This window comes from Gopherus flavomarginatus, chromosome 5 (assembly GCF_025201925.1).
Source record: "Gopherus flavomarginatus isolate rGopFla2 chromosome 5, rGopFla2.mat.asm, whole genome shotgun sequence".
In the NCBI taxonomy this organism is placed as follows: Eukaryota; Metazoa; Chordata; order Testudines; family Testudinidae; genus Gopherus; species Gopherus flavomarginatus.
The window spans coordinates 99,636,427-99,653,070 of record NC_066621.1 but is presented as its reverse complement, the minus strand read 5'-3'; the positions used below and the strand labels follow the sequence as shown (position 1 = coordinate 99,653,070).

The window sequence follows — 16,644 nt, the reverse complement described above, 5'->3', positions numbered from 1 at the left end:
ACAATCACACAACATCTTTGTGGCAACTACTGTTCCTTAAACAGGAAAGTGTTTCATGTATCTTTACTTTTTTTTAATTCTATTTAACAGGTGGAAAAGAGAAGCCAGCATGTGACCAGACCACCTTTTGGGAATCTGATTTAAGGTATAAGTATTGACATGATCATCTCCTCTATTTCTAGTCTGCCTGATTATAGGTTAATACAGCAATTGCTAATAAATTTTAAATTCAGCTCGCTTCCGTAATATCCAGGTGGGGAAGGTAGGATTAGTTTAACATGTAGACCATATCCCAGATCACAAACTGCCAAGCAGAGTGCACAGAGGGCTTGTCTGGCTGGAGAGGAAGTATTGGAGGTTGACTGACAAGTTGACTCAGTGACCTGAATATGGCAGTCGTGTAGGGGGAGTAGACACAACGGAAGGCTCCATGGAATGTCAGTGACCTGGTTATACATACTCTGGGAGGGGAAAGAAATGAGGGTGCAGCAGAGAGCTCGTTCAATGCAAGGGAAGTGCTGGACGGTGGGAGACTGGCTCTGGAAGCTCAGTGAGGGGATGGAGACCGAGGTGTAGAGTCACAAGGGAGGAGGGTGGGTGGCAGGCTGGTGCAGTGACTAGGCTAGGAATGGTTTTCAGTGGGTCAGGCATGAGGGTCTAGTTAAGGATCTCTGTGGGATGGGGAGGGGCAAGCGATGGGGGAGATGGTTTGGATTGGGAAGAGAGGGTGCAGCAGAGCTTGAGCAGGGGTGGGACACGATGTAGGGCTCTTGTAAGCAGGTTGGGATGGGAACGGGGGTGTGGTAGGGGGATGCTGAGGGGCAGGGGACGAGGCTCTGGGGGAATACAGGAAGGGATGGAGTGCAGGGGGCTACCGGGGGGTGTGGGATGAGGAAGGGATTCTAGAGGAGTCGCAGGCAGTCGGGCTGGGTGAGGGGCTCGTCCAGCGATGCTCCGCGGGGGATGCTGAGGCTCGTGTGGAGCTGGCCCCTCCCCCGCCCTGGGGCGGTGGTGGCCATGCCGTGGCTGCTGGGAGCCTCCTGCGCTGGGACCCGGTTGTGGTGGGGGGGCGCTTGGCCCGGCTCGGGGGGGTGGCGGGAGCCGGGATTGGCTGGCAGGAGCCCGTGTGATTGGCGGCTGTGGAGAAGCGGCCTGGTTGGGAGGGCGCTGATTGGCTGCGGACGAGGAAGCAGGAAGGAGGACGGAGGGGCTTGCTGCTTTCGGGAGTTAGAGCCGAGCGGCAGCGGCGGAGGAGCCTCTTGTCCCAGCCGTAGTGGCCGCCTGCTCCCGGCCTGTGTGCGCTGGGCGGCCGCGGCGGGAGGGAGGAGCCTGATCGCGACGCCCCGGGGGGCCGCCCCCATCCCCATCCCGCAGCCAGGAGGCTCCGGAGGAGGGGGAGGCGGCGGCGGAGGCGCTGACGCAGCAGCGTGGAGCCCGGGACTCGGGCGCCCCGGGGAGGGGGGGGTCCAGCTGCTGGATTCCATCCCGGCCGGGGCCTCCGGCTGCCCTGGGCCCCGACGGGCCGGGCCGGCCACGGAGCAGCGCGGGAGAGCGCGGCGGTGAGTCCCACGCGATGGTGCTCGGGGCTCCGCCCGCCCCGGGATCCCGCACGACGGAGGCAGTGGCGCTTGGCTGGCTCCGTCTCCCCGGGTAACTTCCATTGCGGAGCGGGGTGATGGGAACAGGTGCCGCCGAGGGGAGGGGATGCACCTCCCGCCGCCGCCGAGGCGGTTCCTGCGGGACGCCACTGTCCAGGGCGCCGGGTCTGGTCGGGAAGACGAGGAACTTTCCGCCCGGATCCGGCTGGGGGAGGCGGGGGCTGGTTTACTCCGGCGGGTATCCGAGCCCCGGGGGTGGAGGGGTCCTCTGCCCGATGTGGGCGGGCGGCTCGTGCTCGGCGGCGTGAGGTGACAATGTGGGGTTGGGGTGGCGGAGCTTTTTCTCCCCACCCCCTGCCCTGCGATCTCCGCGTGTGCTCGGGGTGGGGGATCCGGCTGCGTCGGCCTCCCAGAGCTCAGCCCCTGTAAGGAGCTGCCCCCTCGGACACTCGCTCTCTCCTGAGCTCGCGAAGCGGGGGCGGGCGGGTCTGTAACCCTTAGGCTGGGAGATGGGGGGCAATCTGACCGCAAAGGGCATCCTGCTCCAGGCTGGCACTTGGGCGAGCTGAAGGACACATTAGGTTGTTTCCATTTTACCCCGCCCATCACCCTGCTGTCTGAGCGGCTTCCCTTTCCCCAGAGAGTAGAGGAAATGGCCTTTGTGGCAGGTGGGTTGAGCTCTGGTTGTGAGTGCCTGGTATCATCAGTGCCAGATCATGTCTGTGACCAGGCTGTTTTGCTCTGGGATTAGCTTTAGGTTTAAAGTTATGTAATAAAACAATTAACTTGGAAACTCTAAATGATGTGGAGAAGGCATGTGATGGGCTCAGGGGGAAGCACATAAATGGGGTTTGTGCTCCTTGGCTAGCTATTTTTTTTTCTTTTCCTCTGTCTCTCTAAAGTCATAGGAATATTTTACAATTTGCTCGTTCAGAGAAGGTTACAAAATCTATACAGAAACTTTTTTATTTTTTGGGGGGGAGGGAAATATCTGAGACATGTCATTATTAAAATGGCTCTAAGGACAAAGACAAACAGAATGGTTGATTCCTAGATGTTGGGCAACTTGACAGGCAATTTAAAACGGGGGAAAAAAACTGTAGAAGTGACTAAGCATTACAGTCTTAAAGGGAAAAATGTTTGAAAATGAATCTTGATGGGTTTTCTCTGGAAAGAGCAAGAAACAGAATTACTTGATATTAATTCAAGGGGTGTGTGTTTGCAAGGGGGGAAAGCATAAACTTAAGTTTGTATATCCTGTAGTGCATGTGTTTTGAAGCAACACCATGTTAAGAAAAATGGAGAAGGAATTTGTTAAAGTAGTATACTGCCTACCGAGAATGAAAACAAGGTGTCATTTGTCTCCCCCTCCAAAGAAAGATTATGGTTATCTTAACATGATTCCAGGGCCATATGCTGAGTTTGGATTTGTGAGTACATTAGATGGAACACCTAAATAGATGGAGAGCAGATTGTATGTGCTCACTATATAATTTCTTATGCAAGTATAAGGGCTTTTGGTGTTTGTTTATTTTCAAGTATCTTTAAAGTAAGATCTAAGGCACTGAATCAGTTTTATAGTTGAATGGAAGTTTGAAAGGTGTGTGTGTGTATATAATGGTCGGTATTTAGCTTGTGTGGCTTATTGTGAGCAAATTGATTTTCTGAATATGCCAGAAATTAGAATAACTACACTAAGAATAAATGTTCATTAAGTAGATAAGTTCTCAAACTTTCTGATGGTGTAGATCATGTGTTAATAGACTGACTGGACCATTCCTTTGTTTTGAATTAATTGTCTGGCAACTAAGGCAATAGTTTACATACAGTAATATTATTAGAGTATTTATTGCATTTAACTGACTTTAGTGTAATAAGGCTTTTGTTCTGTTTGGGGTATATGTGGATTAAATCCACCATCTCCTTTGCTCTTCACTTTAAACATTCCTCCTGTTCCCCTATACATGCTACCCATTTTCATGGTTCCCATCGTCCTGAATATTGTCTCTCCTGTTGGTGGCTCTCATTGCTGAGAGAAGCTTGTTTCTTTTGTGTAGCAGTGGCTTCTAATAGAGGCAGCTTCACTGGCTCCTTTTTTCCAGCTGCTTCTGCAAGACACAGGAGCCAGCACCATGTGACTGGCCAGATCTCTGTAGACTAGCAAGTGCTCTCTGGACTACGGTTTGAGAACCAGTGAGCTGGATAAATGGAGATGCTAAAATCTCAGGTTATTCCTATTCCTTCTACGGTGCATCATGGCAACCCGATCTCTTTAAAAAGATCAAGTGATATTTTATGAGACAACTTTGAAAATATTAAATTTAGAACTTATTTTGCCTGTATGGTACATTTCTCTAAAGAGAGAGTAGTTTGCAAACAGATTTTTCTTAAGAGTACAGCTACTGCTGATACTTATTCCACATCTCAAGTTATAATCATCAGGAGCAGATGAACTTTTAAGAAAACATTTCTGGGCAGTTGATACTACAGTTAATTGACCTATCCATCAATCTGTCATGGAATTAGAATATGATAATTCCAGACTACTTCTAAACAGAGCTCACTGCATTCTGTGATTCTGTGTGCAAAACTGCTCCAGAATCTGAGCTTTCGTTTAAAAAGTAAGTTTCTAGCCATTATGGTTGTAAAGTAAACCTTCCAAATATGATGCACTGGGCACTATGCATTTCCTTTGAAATCTAATTATAACTAAGATGCCATCATTAACTAGTTCACTGCAGGTCATTTTAGCAAAAATATCCAGCTAATAATGTGCCTATCCCACAATCTGAAATCATTCTCTACTCTTTCTCAAGTGCCAAATACCCCAACTGTCCTCTGCTGAGCTGCCAAAAACTTCAGATTCCTTTACAACTTCTGTGATGCAGTTTTGCAACTTCAGTACAAAATTATGTTAAACTAATTTTAATTTTTAACTTAGATTAAATATCTGGAATGTTGCATTAATTGTTTGTATTCATTTTCATATTTAATTCAGTAATCACTCTCTTTTCAAATGGAGCTGAAGCAGCCTGTGTTTCGAGGTTGCTGTATGATGAGCGCTGCAGAATCCGAGGTCCTTGATGCAGAATTTAGGTTGACCTCACTGAAGTACAGCCTTGCTTATAGATGTACAATCTAACTTAAAGACCCAGCTCTACTGTTGAGGGAAGAATAATTTACCGTGGAACTTCATGTGTAGGATCTTATCTGGATGATCCAGTTTGCTATCAACTAAAACAGTTATACTGGACAATACAGTGCCATTGCATTAGTAAAATACTTTTGTGCCATGATGGATTTCGTCATTTGAGAAATTGACAATTATAACCAGTGACTAAAATAGTCTCACACTTACTTTAGCATTTGGCTTGGTTGAATCTGTATTTGATGTTGAAATTTGACACATTTGAATATGGGGCTCAAATCTTGAGGAAAAAAATATGACTTAGCCCTCTTCAGATTTCTGGCGTTAATGTTGATATGCATTTGATATAGCAGCATTGTGGGCTGATAATACTGGATTTCTAGTTGGAATTTGGTTACTTTCAAAGCCTCTGAGATTGTGCATCACTGCATTTAAAGTGGCTTACAATAACTTCTTTTTAAATAAATTTTAACTTTTGTCACTGTGTCTCCTCTCTGATATCTTTATGCTACCTTTATTCATTTTCATCATTGGTTGAAACTAGTGGATTCATTTAGTATTATGTCTTAGCAGTAATTGTCATTGTGCAGTGTGAATTGTGAGCAGCTATTCATGTGCTTGTACAGTACATGGTTATTTTACTGAGACGGTGATGAATAATTATTTGGGAAATGTATACTCTTCTCCAAACACTGACCTGATATACTTCAGTATTGAAACCAAGCCCTTAACAGCAGACCTATCCAAAATAAACAATTGAAAAAAATAATTAGAAATCCTAGGCAAACATAGGCATGCAGTTACATTGTCATTAAATTCAGGCCACAAGAAAACTAGTATATTTATTGCGATGATCAGACTTAGTGTGTCAGAACTTTAAGAGAATCCTCAAAAATGTCCAAATATATTTTACACACCCATATCTCCACACAGGTTTTTGCTCCAGCTACTATTCACCAAGCCACCACAAAACACACCGTGTGTGTTTGTGACAGACACACGCGCACACACACAATCACCATGGAGAGAGAACCCACTTGACAATTAATCGATCAAACTAATTAAAAGTCTCAAGTGTCTTCTCTGTGAATGATCAAATGAAAACAGAAGTTCAGAAAAATGGTAAAGTCAGCTTGGAAGCATGCTACAGAAAAATGGATGCATGTCAACAAACATTGAAACAAGAAAAAAAACAAACTTTTAAAATAAACATTCTACATTTTATACCACAGAATATGCCATGATCAGGGATAATATTGTATATGACTATTAGGGAAATGTTAGTAAAAATCTTTTGAGATTTCTCTCTACATTCCATGGGATTTCTGAAGGGCTTTTTCCCTCTTCCCCATACTTTTAAATGTCATTCAGCATCAAGGCAATTTATTGCTCACAGCAAGTAAACTGGCTATGATTCACTAATGCCAGTCTAGTACGTATCTTCGGATATTTCCCCAAACTGTCAAGTGTGTGGAACCTATTTAAACCTTGGTTTTAGGTGGCATTTGTGATACAATGATGTGTAAGCAGTTCTTTAAAAAGAATGTAAATATCAAAACATGATTTAGACTGTAAACACTTGGGGGCGATATCTTAGGATGTGCATCGTGCCTAACACAATGAATTGCCGTTCTTAACTGGGGCAAAACAATGCTATTTACATATGTATAAATACACAAACAATAGCAGCTGATCTGTGCCTAGTCTGTATGTGCTAATGTAAAAGTTAAATCCATAGTGGTCTTCGCTACTCAAATTCATATTGTGGATCCTCAGTACTGGTTACATACTGTTGAGTAAAAATAAATCTGAAATGCAGGAGGGGGGCTTGAAAACAAATTTCCTTACAAATATCACTCATACCACTTTTGTTAAGATTTAAATAAAGTTAGATTTTTAGTGTTTTGGACAAAATAGTCAATTTCACTTTGCATTCTTGTGCTAGTGCAGGAAGACTGAAATGTTTGGGTCACAAACACTTCAGCAGAATATCTAGGTTTCTCTCTCTCTCTCTCGCTCTCTCAAATAACTTTTCCATTGGCATAGTAACAAAATACACTCGTTTTAAGAAAAAGGATTTTAAATGAAACCAAAATTGAGTCTTTATTGATAGTTTCAAAATGAGTTCAGGTTTTACCCCTTTGCCAATTATTGTGATTTTTACAATCCCATTTTCCTGTTGCTGTGTGGGGAACCTCTTCCCCCCCAAAAATAGGGGAAACAGTGTAAAGGGAAAAGGAGTAAAACTGAGTAGACAAAGTGCCTTCAATTGCCCAAAGTAAATAAATTACCAAATAAACTTCTATTCAATCTCAGTTGTAGCCCCACTGTAGGTTTTAAAAATTCATGTAGAAGTATACTTTAAATTGATGTCTCTTTAAAGGTTTTGTAATGAAACTCCCTGAATGAGAGTAAGTGTTCTGTGTTACACAGATTTACTTAGATAGGGGCTCTTGAAATGAGGGAAAACTTTGATGGGTAAAACTAATTCTACTGCTTGTGTGTCCAATTAATCACTTATTTACATTTAATATTCTGTGAGCCTTTGATAAAAGGCTACACTGTTTTAGCTAAAACTCTTGAGCTTAAGCAACACATGCAGATCTCTCTCTTCAAATTTTTGCATGGGCCCACTGCTAAGAGCACTAAGCCAAGTTATACCAGCTTTCTGTATAATTGCCTTTGTAGCTGATGGAAGGGTGAATGTGGTTCTGGCAGCAAGTAGTTATGGAATGTCAGGATACATAATGTGCCATAGGTCCCACTGCACTAAACAAGTGCACTTGTCTGTAGCTAATATGTCATTAGCGGTGAAGTGCAGCTAATAAACACCTATTAAGACAAAAAGGTAGAAACCTATATTTTTATACTCTGGTGCATCAGGATGCAGATTCATCATGGCAGCAGTGCTTCCAGAGACTTACATTTTAAGGTTGTTGTGATTGACAGGGCTAGAAACTTCACTTTCCTAATATACTTTTCCCAGCTATGAATTAACAGCTTAACACTGGGGGGGAAATAATTGTGCTATTTTTACCTCTGGATTTCATTAAGCTGGTCAGTTTCACTCTTGCTGTTAACTGGTTCTATTCATTTTCATTTTCTGGTTCTTCTGTACTAATGCTAATGCAAGGCTGTTTGGTTCCAAAACACTTCAGGGAATTTTTTTAACCATATATGGTTTGGTGCCATTTACTGATAAGTACATTGTTAAATGTTCAGTTATAATCATAGGCAGACACACAATTAAGTTCAAACAGGTAAATGTTATGAAAATGGCAGCCAAACAGATTATTGGCATAGTTTTTAGTATCAGCTGATACCATGCATATGTTTGGTACAGCATTGTAATATGCTGAGAGAGTTGGTGTAATATACGTGACTGGTGTTGGGAATGATTGGTACACAAATTAGATGTCTTGGGACTTGAATATGTTATGGTCTCTTCCTACACCAGTAGGAAAGACTAAAACTCAGTGAAGCATTTTTCTTTACACTCAGATGTATACGCGAGTATTTGGTGTAGCATTGTTTAATGTGGGATAGTTGCAAGTGTTCATAGAAATTGCTCTCTATACAAGTAAGCATCTGGATGGCTGAAGTGGAATGATTTTTTTATTGGAATAAATGGGATTTATTACAGTATCTTATTTCTGAATGTGGTACATTATAGCTTTAGTTCACGGCTGTCAGTTCTCATGTTAACTTGGGCTGTGACTTTTTTTGTTCCTTGTTTAGCTGCAGCTTAATTGTGTGGTTTTCCTTTGTGAGCCACGCTATGAGGATGATTCCTTGCACCCATTGTTAGAGTATTTATTCAAAATATTACCTCAGATGTTCAGGGGTAGAAGTATACATCTCCTGAACAAAGTAGGCTGGATTTTTATCCAGGGATTTGGAGCAATCAAATTTTTGAATTGCTCTGCTCCAGCTCTGGGCAAAAACCTACTGGTCCACGCTCCAACTCCAGGCTCCGCTTCAAAGCCCTATTTTTTATCAAGTAATATCTCAAAGGTTTTTGTAAACTCTTATGCATGCGTGACTTAGTATGTTTTAATTTATCTAATTTCTTCTTTGAAATTAAAATTGTAGACACTAACTTATGTAAAACCATTTTTCTTCACAAATGTATCTTAGTCTAAATGTTATTCTTTAAACCAGACCTTAGAGCTGCAGAGACAAAGGTAGACCCTAAGCATGCTGACTTTCTATTATTGCAGGCTGTGGCCCTGAATGCCTTACTGAAAAGTGTTCCTTAGCTTGTCCTCCAGTACAGTTTTATATAGTGTCTCTTGTACAGACTGTATCTTCAAGTGCTTGTAGAATACCTATAAATAAAACAATTTTAACTGCAAAAGAGAAGAGAATTTTTGTTATAGACAAGGGAGAAAAGTTAGTCTCAGTTAAACTGAGTTTGATATTAAGTAAGGTTATACAGAAAGAGCTCTGCAGAAGTCCTTGTACCAGCAACTGCAAAATCATGTGACAGGACTGAGTGGACAGGCTAGTGCTAAAAGTAGAGAAGGGAACAGAATGAAAGATAAGTTTTGTGAGGATAAATCAAGTCTATGGAGGGCCTTAAAAACAAAGGGGAAGTTGAAGTAGATCCTGAAATGAATGGAGACTCAGTGAAGCTCTCAGAGACTGGCTGTGATATGGTCATCCTTTATTCTAGATGCCCAAAGTCTGACAAACTGGGATTTGGGGAGACAGTTAAGAAAGGAGAGTTTAACTGTTTGAGGTGAGAGGAACTGAGTACCTCAACAGAAGTAAAGCTGAGGCATTGGGGTATGCAGACAATGTTGCGAAAGTGTCAGTGAGCAGATATATAATATGTAAGGAGAAAGTTCATACTCCAGGATGAAGCCAAGTTTATGGACAATGGAAGCAGATCACCAGCTAAGGAGAGAGGAGGTTTCTTTGTTTCTCCTGTTGCCCAGGTGAACTACAAAGCATTTTAAGAAAAGGTTAGCGGTAGGAAGATAAGTATTGTCAGGAATAAAGATTGTTTTTTAATAAAGTGGTGGGCTGTAGCAGACTCCAAGTTGATGAAGGTATCAGAGGAAAAGGAGTTGAGGACAGTAGTAATGTAGGAAGTAACAGAAGAATGATGAAATCAAACAAAAAGAGGTTAGAGGAGAAGGGAGGTTTCTTAAGGGACTGATTATTCCAGGAGACAAGGGAGGTGAGAGAACCCAGTTATGAATTAGAGAAAACAGTGTCAAACCTGGGCAATCATAGATTGAAAGGAGGAAGTAGATTCCTCACTTCTGGCTGGCTGGGAAGGAAGGGGATCATTTTGAAGAGGGAACAAGGATTACCAGCATCAGAAGTAAGTTTAGAGCATAATAGCCTGTGCCACTGCTGTCAATGCTACTGTACTTAATGTGCTAGCTCAGATGAGAGCTAGTGCGAGTATGCATATGCAAGCTGGGAATCACACCCCTGTCTTATGGGAGAGCTTTTCTCAGGTTGTGACATAGCACTGGTACAGTATTTATACCAATGGTATTGAAAATAACTGCTGTAATGCTCTGTTATTTCTAATGACTGCTGAACAAGTCTCATAGCATGCAGTGTAATGTACCAACACTGACCCACAACTTCAATGCTGTCCTCTCTCTACAGCCATTAGGAGACCTTATAAGTGGCTTTCTTTACAAGAATGCCCTCAGGACTGCAGAGACTAATTTCTACTTATTTCCAGAGATATTGGTAATCCTTGTTCCCTCTTCAGAATGATCTCCCCTCCCAGCCTTCCCCCCAGCTGAAAGTGAGGAATCTGCTTCCTTCTTTCAAGCTATGATTGCCCATGTTTAACTAATTCTTAACTATTTTTCTCACTTCCCTTGTCCCCTGGAATAACCAGTCCTTGGGTATGTCCTTGGGGTAGCCAGGGGCAGTAGTAGCACGGGCTGCCCATGCCACTACAGCAACGCTACTATTTTTAGTGCACTTCTTCAGATAAGAGCTAGTGTGAGTATGTGAATGAGAGCTGGGAATCACCCCCTTAGCTCACTGTATAGATGTAGCATTAATTTACACGAGCTCTCCTGCCTGAAGCTACTAACCAATATTAAGAACTGTTCGGTCCTTGCCTAAAAACAAACACCCACACAACCCTAAAACTTTAGTGGGAATTTCGAAGGTACCTGTGGTCTTGCTGTCTAGACAAAAGTGTAAAAAGTTATAAGGGATTTTGGGGTTTGTGATGCTAAGCTCACATAGCTACTGTGGTATAATAGATCACTTGCCCTACTTGCTGGGGTAGGGGGGCCTTGGGCGTGGCTGCTTGCTTTTTTCTTTTTCTTTAAATAGATAATGTGAACTTCTCCAAGTCTTACAGTTTTCTGAATCTCATGCACTGGCCTGTTGAAAACTCCATCTGTCCACCACTAAGTGGACATGAATACAATTTAACTTGCATGTTTCCTAGGTAACCATCAGAGGCAATTGCAGAAATGGACCATAGAGAGGAAGGAAAGTGAACGCACACAAGCATTCCTACTATCTCAATACTTGAGCTTTATTAAAATCTAGTTAACAGCAGTAACCCTAACAAAACCATATAGTAGGTGACCGTGAGATGGTTTTTCTTTGATGGGACTGCATTCTGCTAAAATGAAATCTATTCAATTAAAAAAATTAAAATAGCTTCAAGTACTGCCACTGCCTCTGAGGCCATTGCCTATTTTTGTGGTCTTACAATCACATTTTTGTATTTCAGACTTCCTCCACCTTTGCTCTATGAAAGATCCACACAAACTTGAGAAAACAGTGAAACTGATTAAATGCATGAAGTAACCAATGTAGGACTTTTCCTTTTTTTGGTACTTGTAATAGTCAGTAAAATATTTTAGACAGATGAAAGATTTTTAGGTTGGCAGCATCCTTTTAAACGGAGGAGAAAAATAGCTTGCTGCTACTGCACATTAGTGTGTATATGCACTGCTTTAGAAAGTTACTGAGCGTGTGGTACAGGATCAGGTATCCCATAACCCAGGGGTTCTCAATCTTTTTCTTTCTGAGGCCACCCCCCACATGCTGTTAAAAACTCCACGGCCCACCTGTGGCACAGCAGCTGGTTTTCTGCATATAAAAGCCAGGACCTGCGTTAGTGGGTAGCAAGCAGGGCAATTGCTTGGGGACCTAGTGAAGCTAAACTGTTCAGGCTTTGGCTTCAGCCCCAGGTAGTGGGGCTCAAGGCCTTGAGTTAAGCCTCATGCTGTGGAGCTTCAGCTTCCTGACGTGCTTGGCAGACCCCCTGAAACCTGTTTGCCGGCCCTCAGGGGCCCCGGACTCCTAGTTGAGAACTGCTGCCATAACCAGTAGAACATGCTTAAAGGGCAGTATTTTATACACAGACTTGAGGATTTCCAGCTGCATACTGGTTGAAAAGCCAAACTTACTCCATTGATACAGAAGGCAGGGAAGGAAGGGCTGCTAATGAGGTCCTCAGGCTGCTCCCTGGTGGAAAAACCCAGCCTTCTGCCATTCCCAATTTCTATGAAAAGGATGGATGCTGGGATTCGTGCCAGCGTACTATCTCCCTACTTGGGGCTTCAACTTTAAAAGAAACCTCTGACTAAATAGGTATTTCATTTTCATTATAGAATTGGAAGGGACCTCAGGAGGTCATCTAGTCCAACCCCCTGCTCAAAGCAGGACCAATCCCCAGATTTTTACCCCAGTTCCCCAAATGGCCCCCTCAAGGATTGAACTCTCAACCCTGGGTTTAGCAGGCCAATGCTCAAACCACTGAGCTATCCCTCCCCCCTTATCTTACCTATTTGAAACATCCTCCTTCCCCTTCATGACCCAACCCTTCTCTCCAAAAAAAAATTTGCTAGGAAGATGAAGGAACTCTATCTAGTCTCCCCATCCAGAGCCTATTACAAAGAGGGGCTGTGTGGGCAAGAGCTGGTCTTCATTATTCTTCCACCTTCCGCAGCTTCGATTGTTTTGCTTCTACTCCTCAAAATACCATTGCTTTCCTCTGCTACTCATATCTTTTCACAGCAGCAGTAGGAAACTGACATGATTCTGGGCAGTTTCTGGGCTGCCTGTAGGTTCCTAACTAGAACCACTAGTCCACATAAGGAGATTCCACAACTACTAAAATTTGCTAAAATCCACTTTGTCTTCATATAGCCAGCATGATTTCCTAAGCAAAGCATGCCACTGCGTTCTCAGGTCCACCAGCTGTCAGTATCTCAGCTCCTAGAAACTTTCAGAGAGGGAGTTGCTAGTGTTTCCTAAAGTCACTCTGGCTTTGCTCCACCTGGCAGCTCTTTCCGCTTCAGGCATCCTTTGCTAATCTTCTCTCCAGTCAGTTTTAACAAATTGTCACAGAACGAGAGACAAAGTATAAGCTACCGTCTGGGGTCCTTTTGAGCTAGCAGATTTGAGCTGTTTTTATTTTTGCCCCCGAGAGTTTGTCTTGGTGATCTTGCATTGATGCCCTTAATGCTTTGAGGACACTTTCTTGCCACGTCATGTACTGCAGATTTTTCCACCTCAGCGTGTTCTGTATCTCAGTGCACTTTGGTCATGACACCTTCTGTTGCCCAGTCACCACTCTCAAGGTTTAACAACTGGACCCTCAGATCTGACACTGCATTTGTCCTTTCCCGCAGTTGATGTGGCTTAGATTTTTCTTTTGAGTTCTTCTTTTTCAGGGTGTCTTCCTCTTCCTTTGATGCCTGAGAAGGAGGAAGCACAGTGAATTCTTGAAGAGTTGATGTGGCCATAAAATGTCCTTCACGGATGAATACAATTGCTATATTTTGTTCTTGGGGCTCTGATAATGTGCACACGTGTCAGATCTGCTTGGCAATGTTGCCCAGAGCTATCTGTCTTCAAGGGGCATACCTGAAGGTTCTCCATAAGGCACCCTCAAGATGTTTCCATAAATCCTGCTTGTATGATTCTTAAAGGCTTCTTCACAGGAATCTTAGTCATGTCCCTTTGTTGGGCATCTGAATTTGACGTTGGCACCACTCTCCAATGAGCACAAATCCAGTTATCAGTAAGGATCACCAGATATGTTTTACTGGTTGTTTCATGGTGATTTGTGGTAATATCAAAGTTGAAGTTTTCCCTTGATGAGGCATCGCCTCTGCAGATGTTCTGAAGGTATGAGGAGCCAAGAGTCTCCAAATAATCCTGTTTGTAGGTATGTATAGATGCAGCATTATTTGTGGAACCTTGATTTTTTTTTTTAATGATGGTGTATATTGACTGACTATCTATAGTTTTTCAGTTTCATGTCTCAGTTTGCTTTGAAAGTAGCGACATTTTGACATGAAGCAGCTGTCCCAGTCCCAATGCAGGTTGGTGGTGGTCTTGCATCTTTAAGCACTTTCTGCACCAAGGAAGATGCCTGTGTCTTTTAGGTCAGAAACTGGCATGAGTGGAGCTATGACATTCATCACTAATCGGTCTGTAGCTGGTCACAGTGCCTACAACAAGGACTCTTCTTCTACAACCTGCACCATAACATTCTGACTTCTACAGAAACAAGTAGATGAATATGGAGAGAGTACTGATTTCACTGATGAGGACTTACTCATCAGAAGCCAGATACATACCCACAGGAGCAGAGCAGCAAATAAACAGCAATTTAGCTATAGAGGATCTTGACTTTTCTGGGTTCTTTTGGAAGCCAGTATGACAGCAGTCCATCGTGGAATCCTTAGTGATCTTAGACCTTAAGTTATTGGACTGCGATCTCCCGGTGAATAACATACCTGTGTTCTAACATCCTTTTGTTGACTATCAGATAATGTGGAAGAACCTTTCTCATAATGCCACAATATTAAACTAATGCTGGTGTAGGCCCTTTATCACACCTATGCATATGTTCCCAGGCATCACATGGAGGTGATGTCTATGTGATTAAATTTGTCGCATGACTACAGTTTATCATAGCACTTGTAGCTGCTTCACTAATCCATCTCCCCTGAGATTTATCCTAACATTCCAGACACCTGAGCTGCTTCAAATAGACACCATCTTGTCAATTATCAACTTGCAAAGGAGAAACAATTCCCTTTCGTCCCTACATATGTAGAATTCCTTCCAAACATTCCCTACTTGAGCCTCTGGCCAGCAAGATTTAGCACTGCATCAGTGATGGCTTTCTAGATATAAACATCAGAATTTAAAGGCAGATGTTTCATGCACTTGTTAAAGAATCTAGAAACAGGAACTTTAATGCCATTGAAAAGTAGAGGTCCTGCACTTCCCACTGGGGCCTCTTACCAAAGGGCCAGAGATATTGGACGTTAAAACATGAAACTTATGTACAGAAAAGTGATTGTATCTGACTTTCAGAGGTTGTATGGTTCCTTCTAACCTCTGTATAATTGTATTCATGGTAATGAAGGCACCTGGTTTTGCAGGCAGAGGGAAAACATAATCCAGTAAAAATTTCAATAATCTTAAAATGGTTCTCCTGTAACATGGCATATACATGCATACCACATGATAGCATGGTAAAGGTTTTACCAGCACCTGTTGACCTGCAGGATTAATTTATGACACTAGCACTTGTAAGAAATGCTGCTATCCCGAAATCATGAAATAGCCCTTTTGCTATTCCACATCACCATCTCTTCCAAACCAAAATTTTAAAATAGTTAAAGTTGCTAAGTGCAGTTCAAAAGATGACATACCAGTAAACACATCTTAAAAACAAAAGACATCTAAGCTTACATAAAGTTTGACACTAACTTTAAGTCCCCAGTGTGACTCTTGGTGCCAAGGGCAGCCCTCACTGGTAATGCCAATGTCAGGGCAGGCTGCAAAATGTAGAGCCAGATACCCACCGTTCTTGGGAGTAACACTGAAGTTAAACTCTCCAACCGGTCAGAGTGTGCTGCTGATCCCTGACACTGGTTATCAAAAAGAAATCCCACAGCCCCTTATTGCATTCCAGTTTGCTGGCTCCCAGTTAGCACCTAAGTCCAGTACAGTGAGAACTTAAGTTATTTAAAAAACTCTGCTCACATTTACAAAATGTTGTTCTGACCCCAAAGGGTCAGCCACATTACCAGGTCAGTATAAGTTTGGATCTTCCCAAAATACTGCGCTGCCAGCCAATCCTTTAGTGCAGGGGTTGGCAACCTTTCAGCAGTGGTCCATTTATTCACTCTAATTTAAGGTTTCATATGCCAGTAATACATTTTAACTTTTTTAGAAGGTCTTTCTATAAGTTTATAATATAACTAAGCTATAGTTGTATGTAAAGTAGATAAGATTTTTAAATGTTTAAGAAGCTTCATAAATTAAATTAAAATGCAGATTCCCCCTCCCCCCCCCCCCCCGACAGGCACACATGCCATAGGTTGCCTACCCCTGCTTTAGTGTCTAAAACTAAAGGTTTATTATAAAGAACAAGAAGAGAGGTGTTAAATGGTAAAACAGTCACATACGTACAAAGACTACACAGTCCATCAGGTTCCTAGCAATATTGGTGAGTCTGCTGGCTTGAAAGTCCCTCTGGAACACCTCCACAGCTTGGATGGGTCATGGAGTCCTTTGTTCGGAACTTAGTTTGTAGGAAGGTTACTCCAGAGCTTAGAAGCAGAACTGAAGACGAAAAGCAGAAGATGGAGCTGCCTTCTATAGTCTTTTGCCACAGCTTTATTTCCTTTGTTCCAAACACAAGCTGCCTAGCACATGTCCTGGAAGCCTTAGAGTTCTGTCCATAGGTATGCCCCTGCATGCCTTGCTGAGTCAAGGTGTATGCCTTGCCTTCTCTCAATGGGTCAGTTGTATAGTTGGTGTCCCTTGATGGGTTGTCAAGCAGGCTTGGCAGTGCTAATGCCAATCTGTCTGGGAGTGTCACCCAGATGCACAGCACAAGTTTGGAACTACAGACACACCATACGTATA

General features: G+C 42.8%; 1 protein-coding gene across 1 annotated transcript in view; it reads left to right on the top strand.

The window, feature by feature from the left end:
- The first annotated feature begins 1,479 nt into the window (after positions 1 to 1,479).
- BAHD1 (bromo adjacent homology domain containing 1) overlaps positions 1,480 to 16,644 on the top strand; it is a 71,953-nt gene continuing 56,788 nt past the window's right edge. The window contains exon 1 of the mRNA XM_050954809.1: positions 1,480 to 1,559. The gene's annotated coding sequence lies outside the window, so the exon portion shown is untranslated. The remainder of the gene's footprint in view (positions 1,560 to 16,644) is intronic.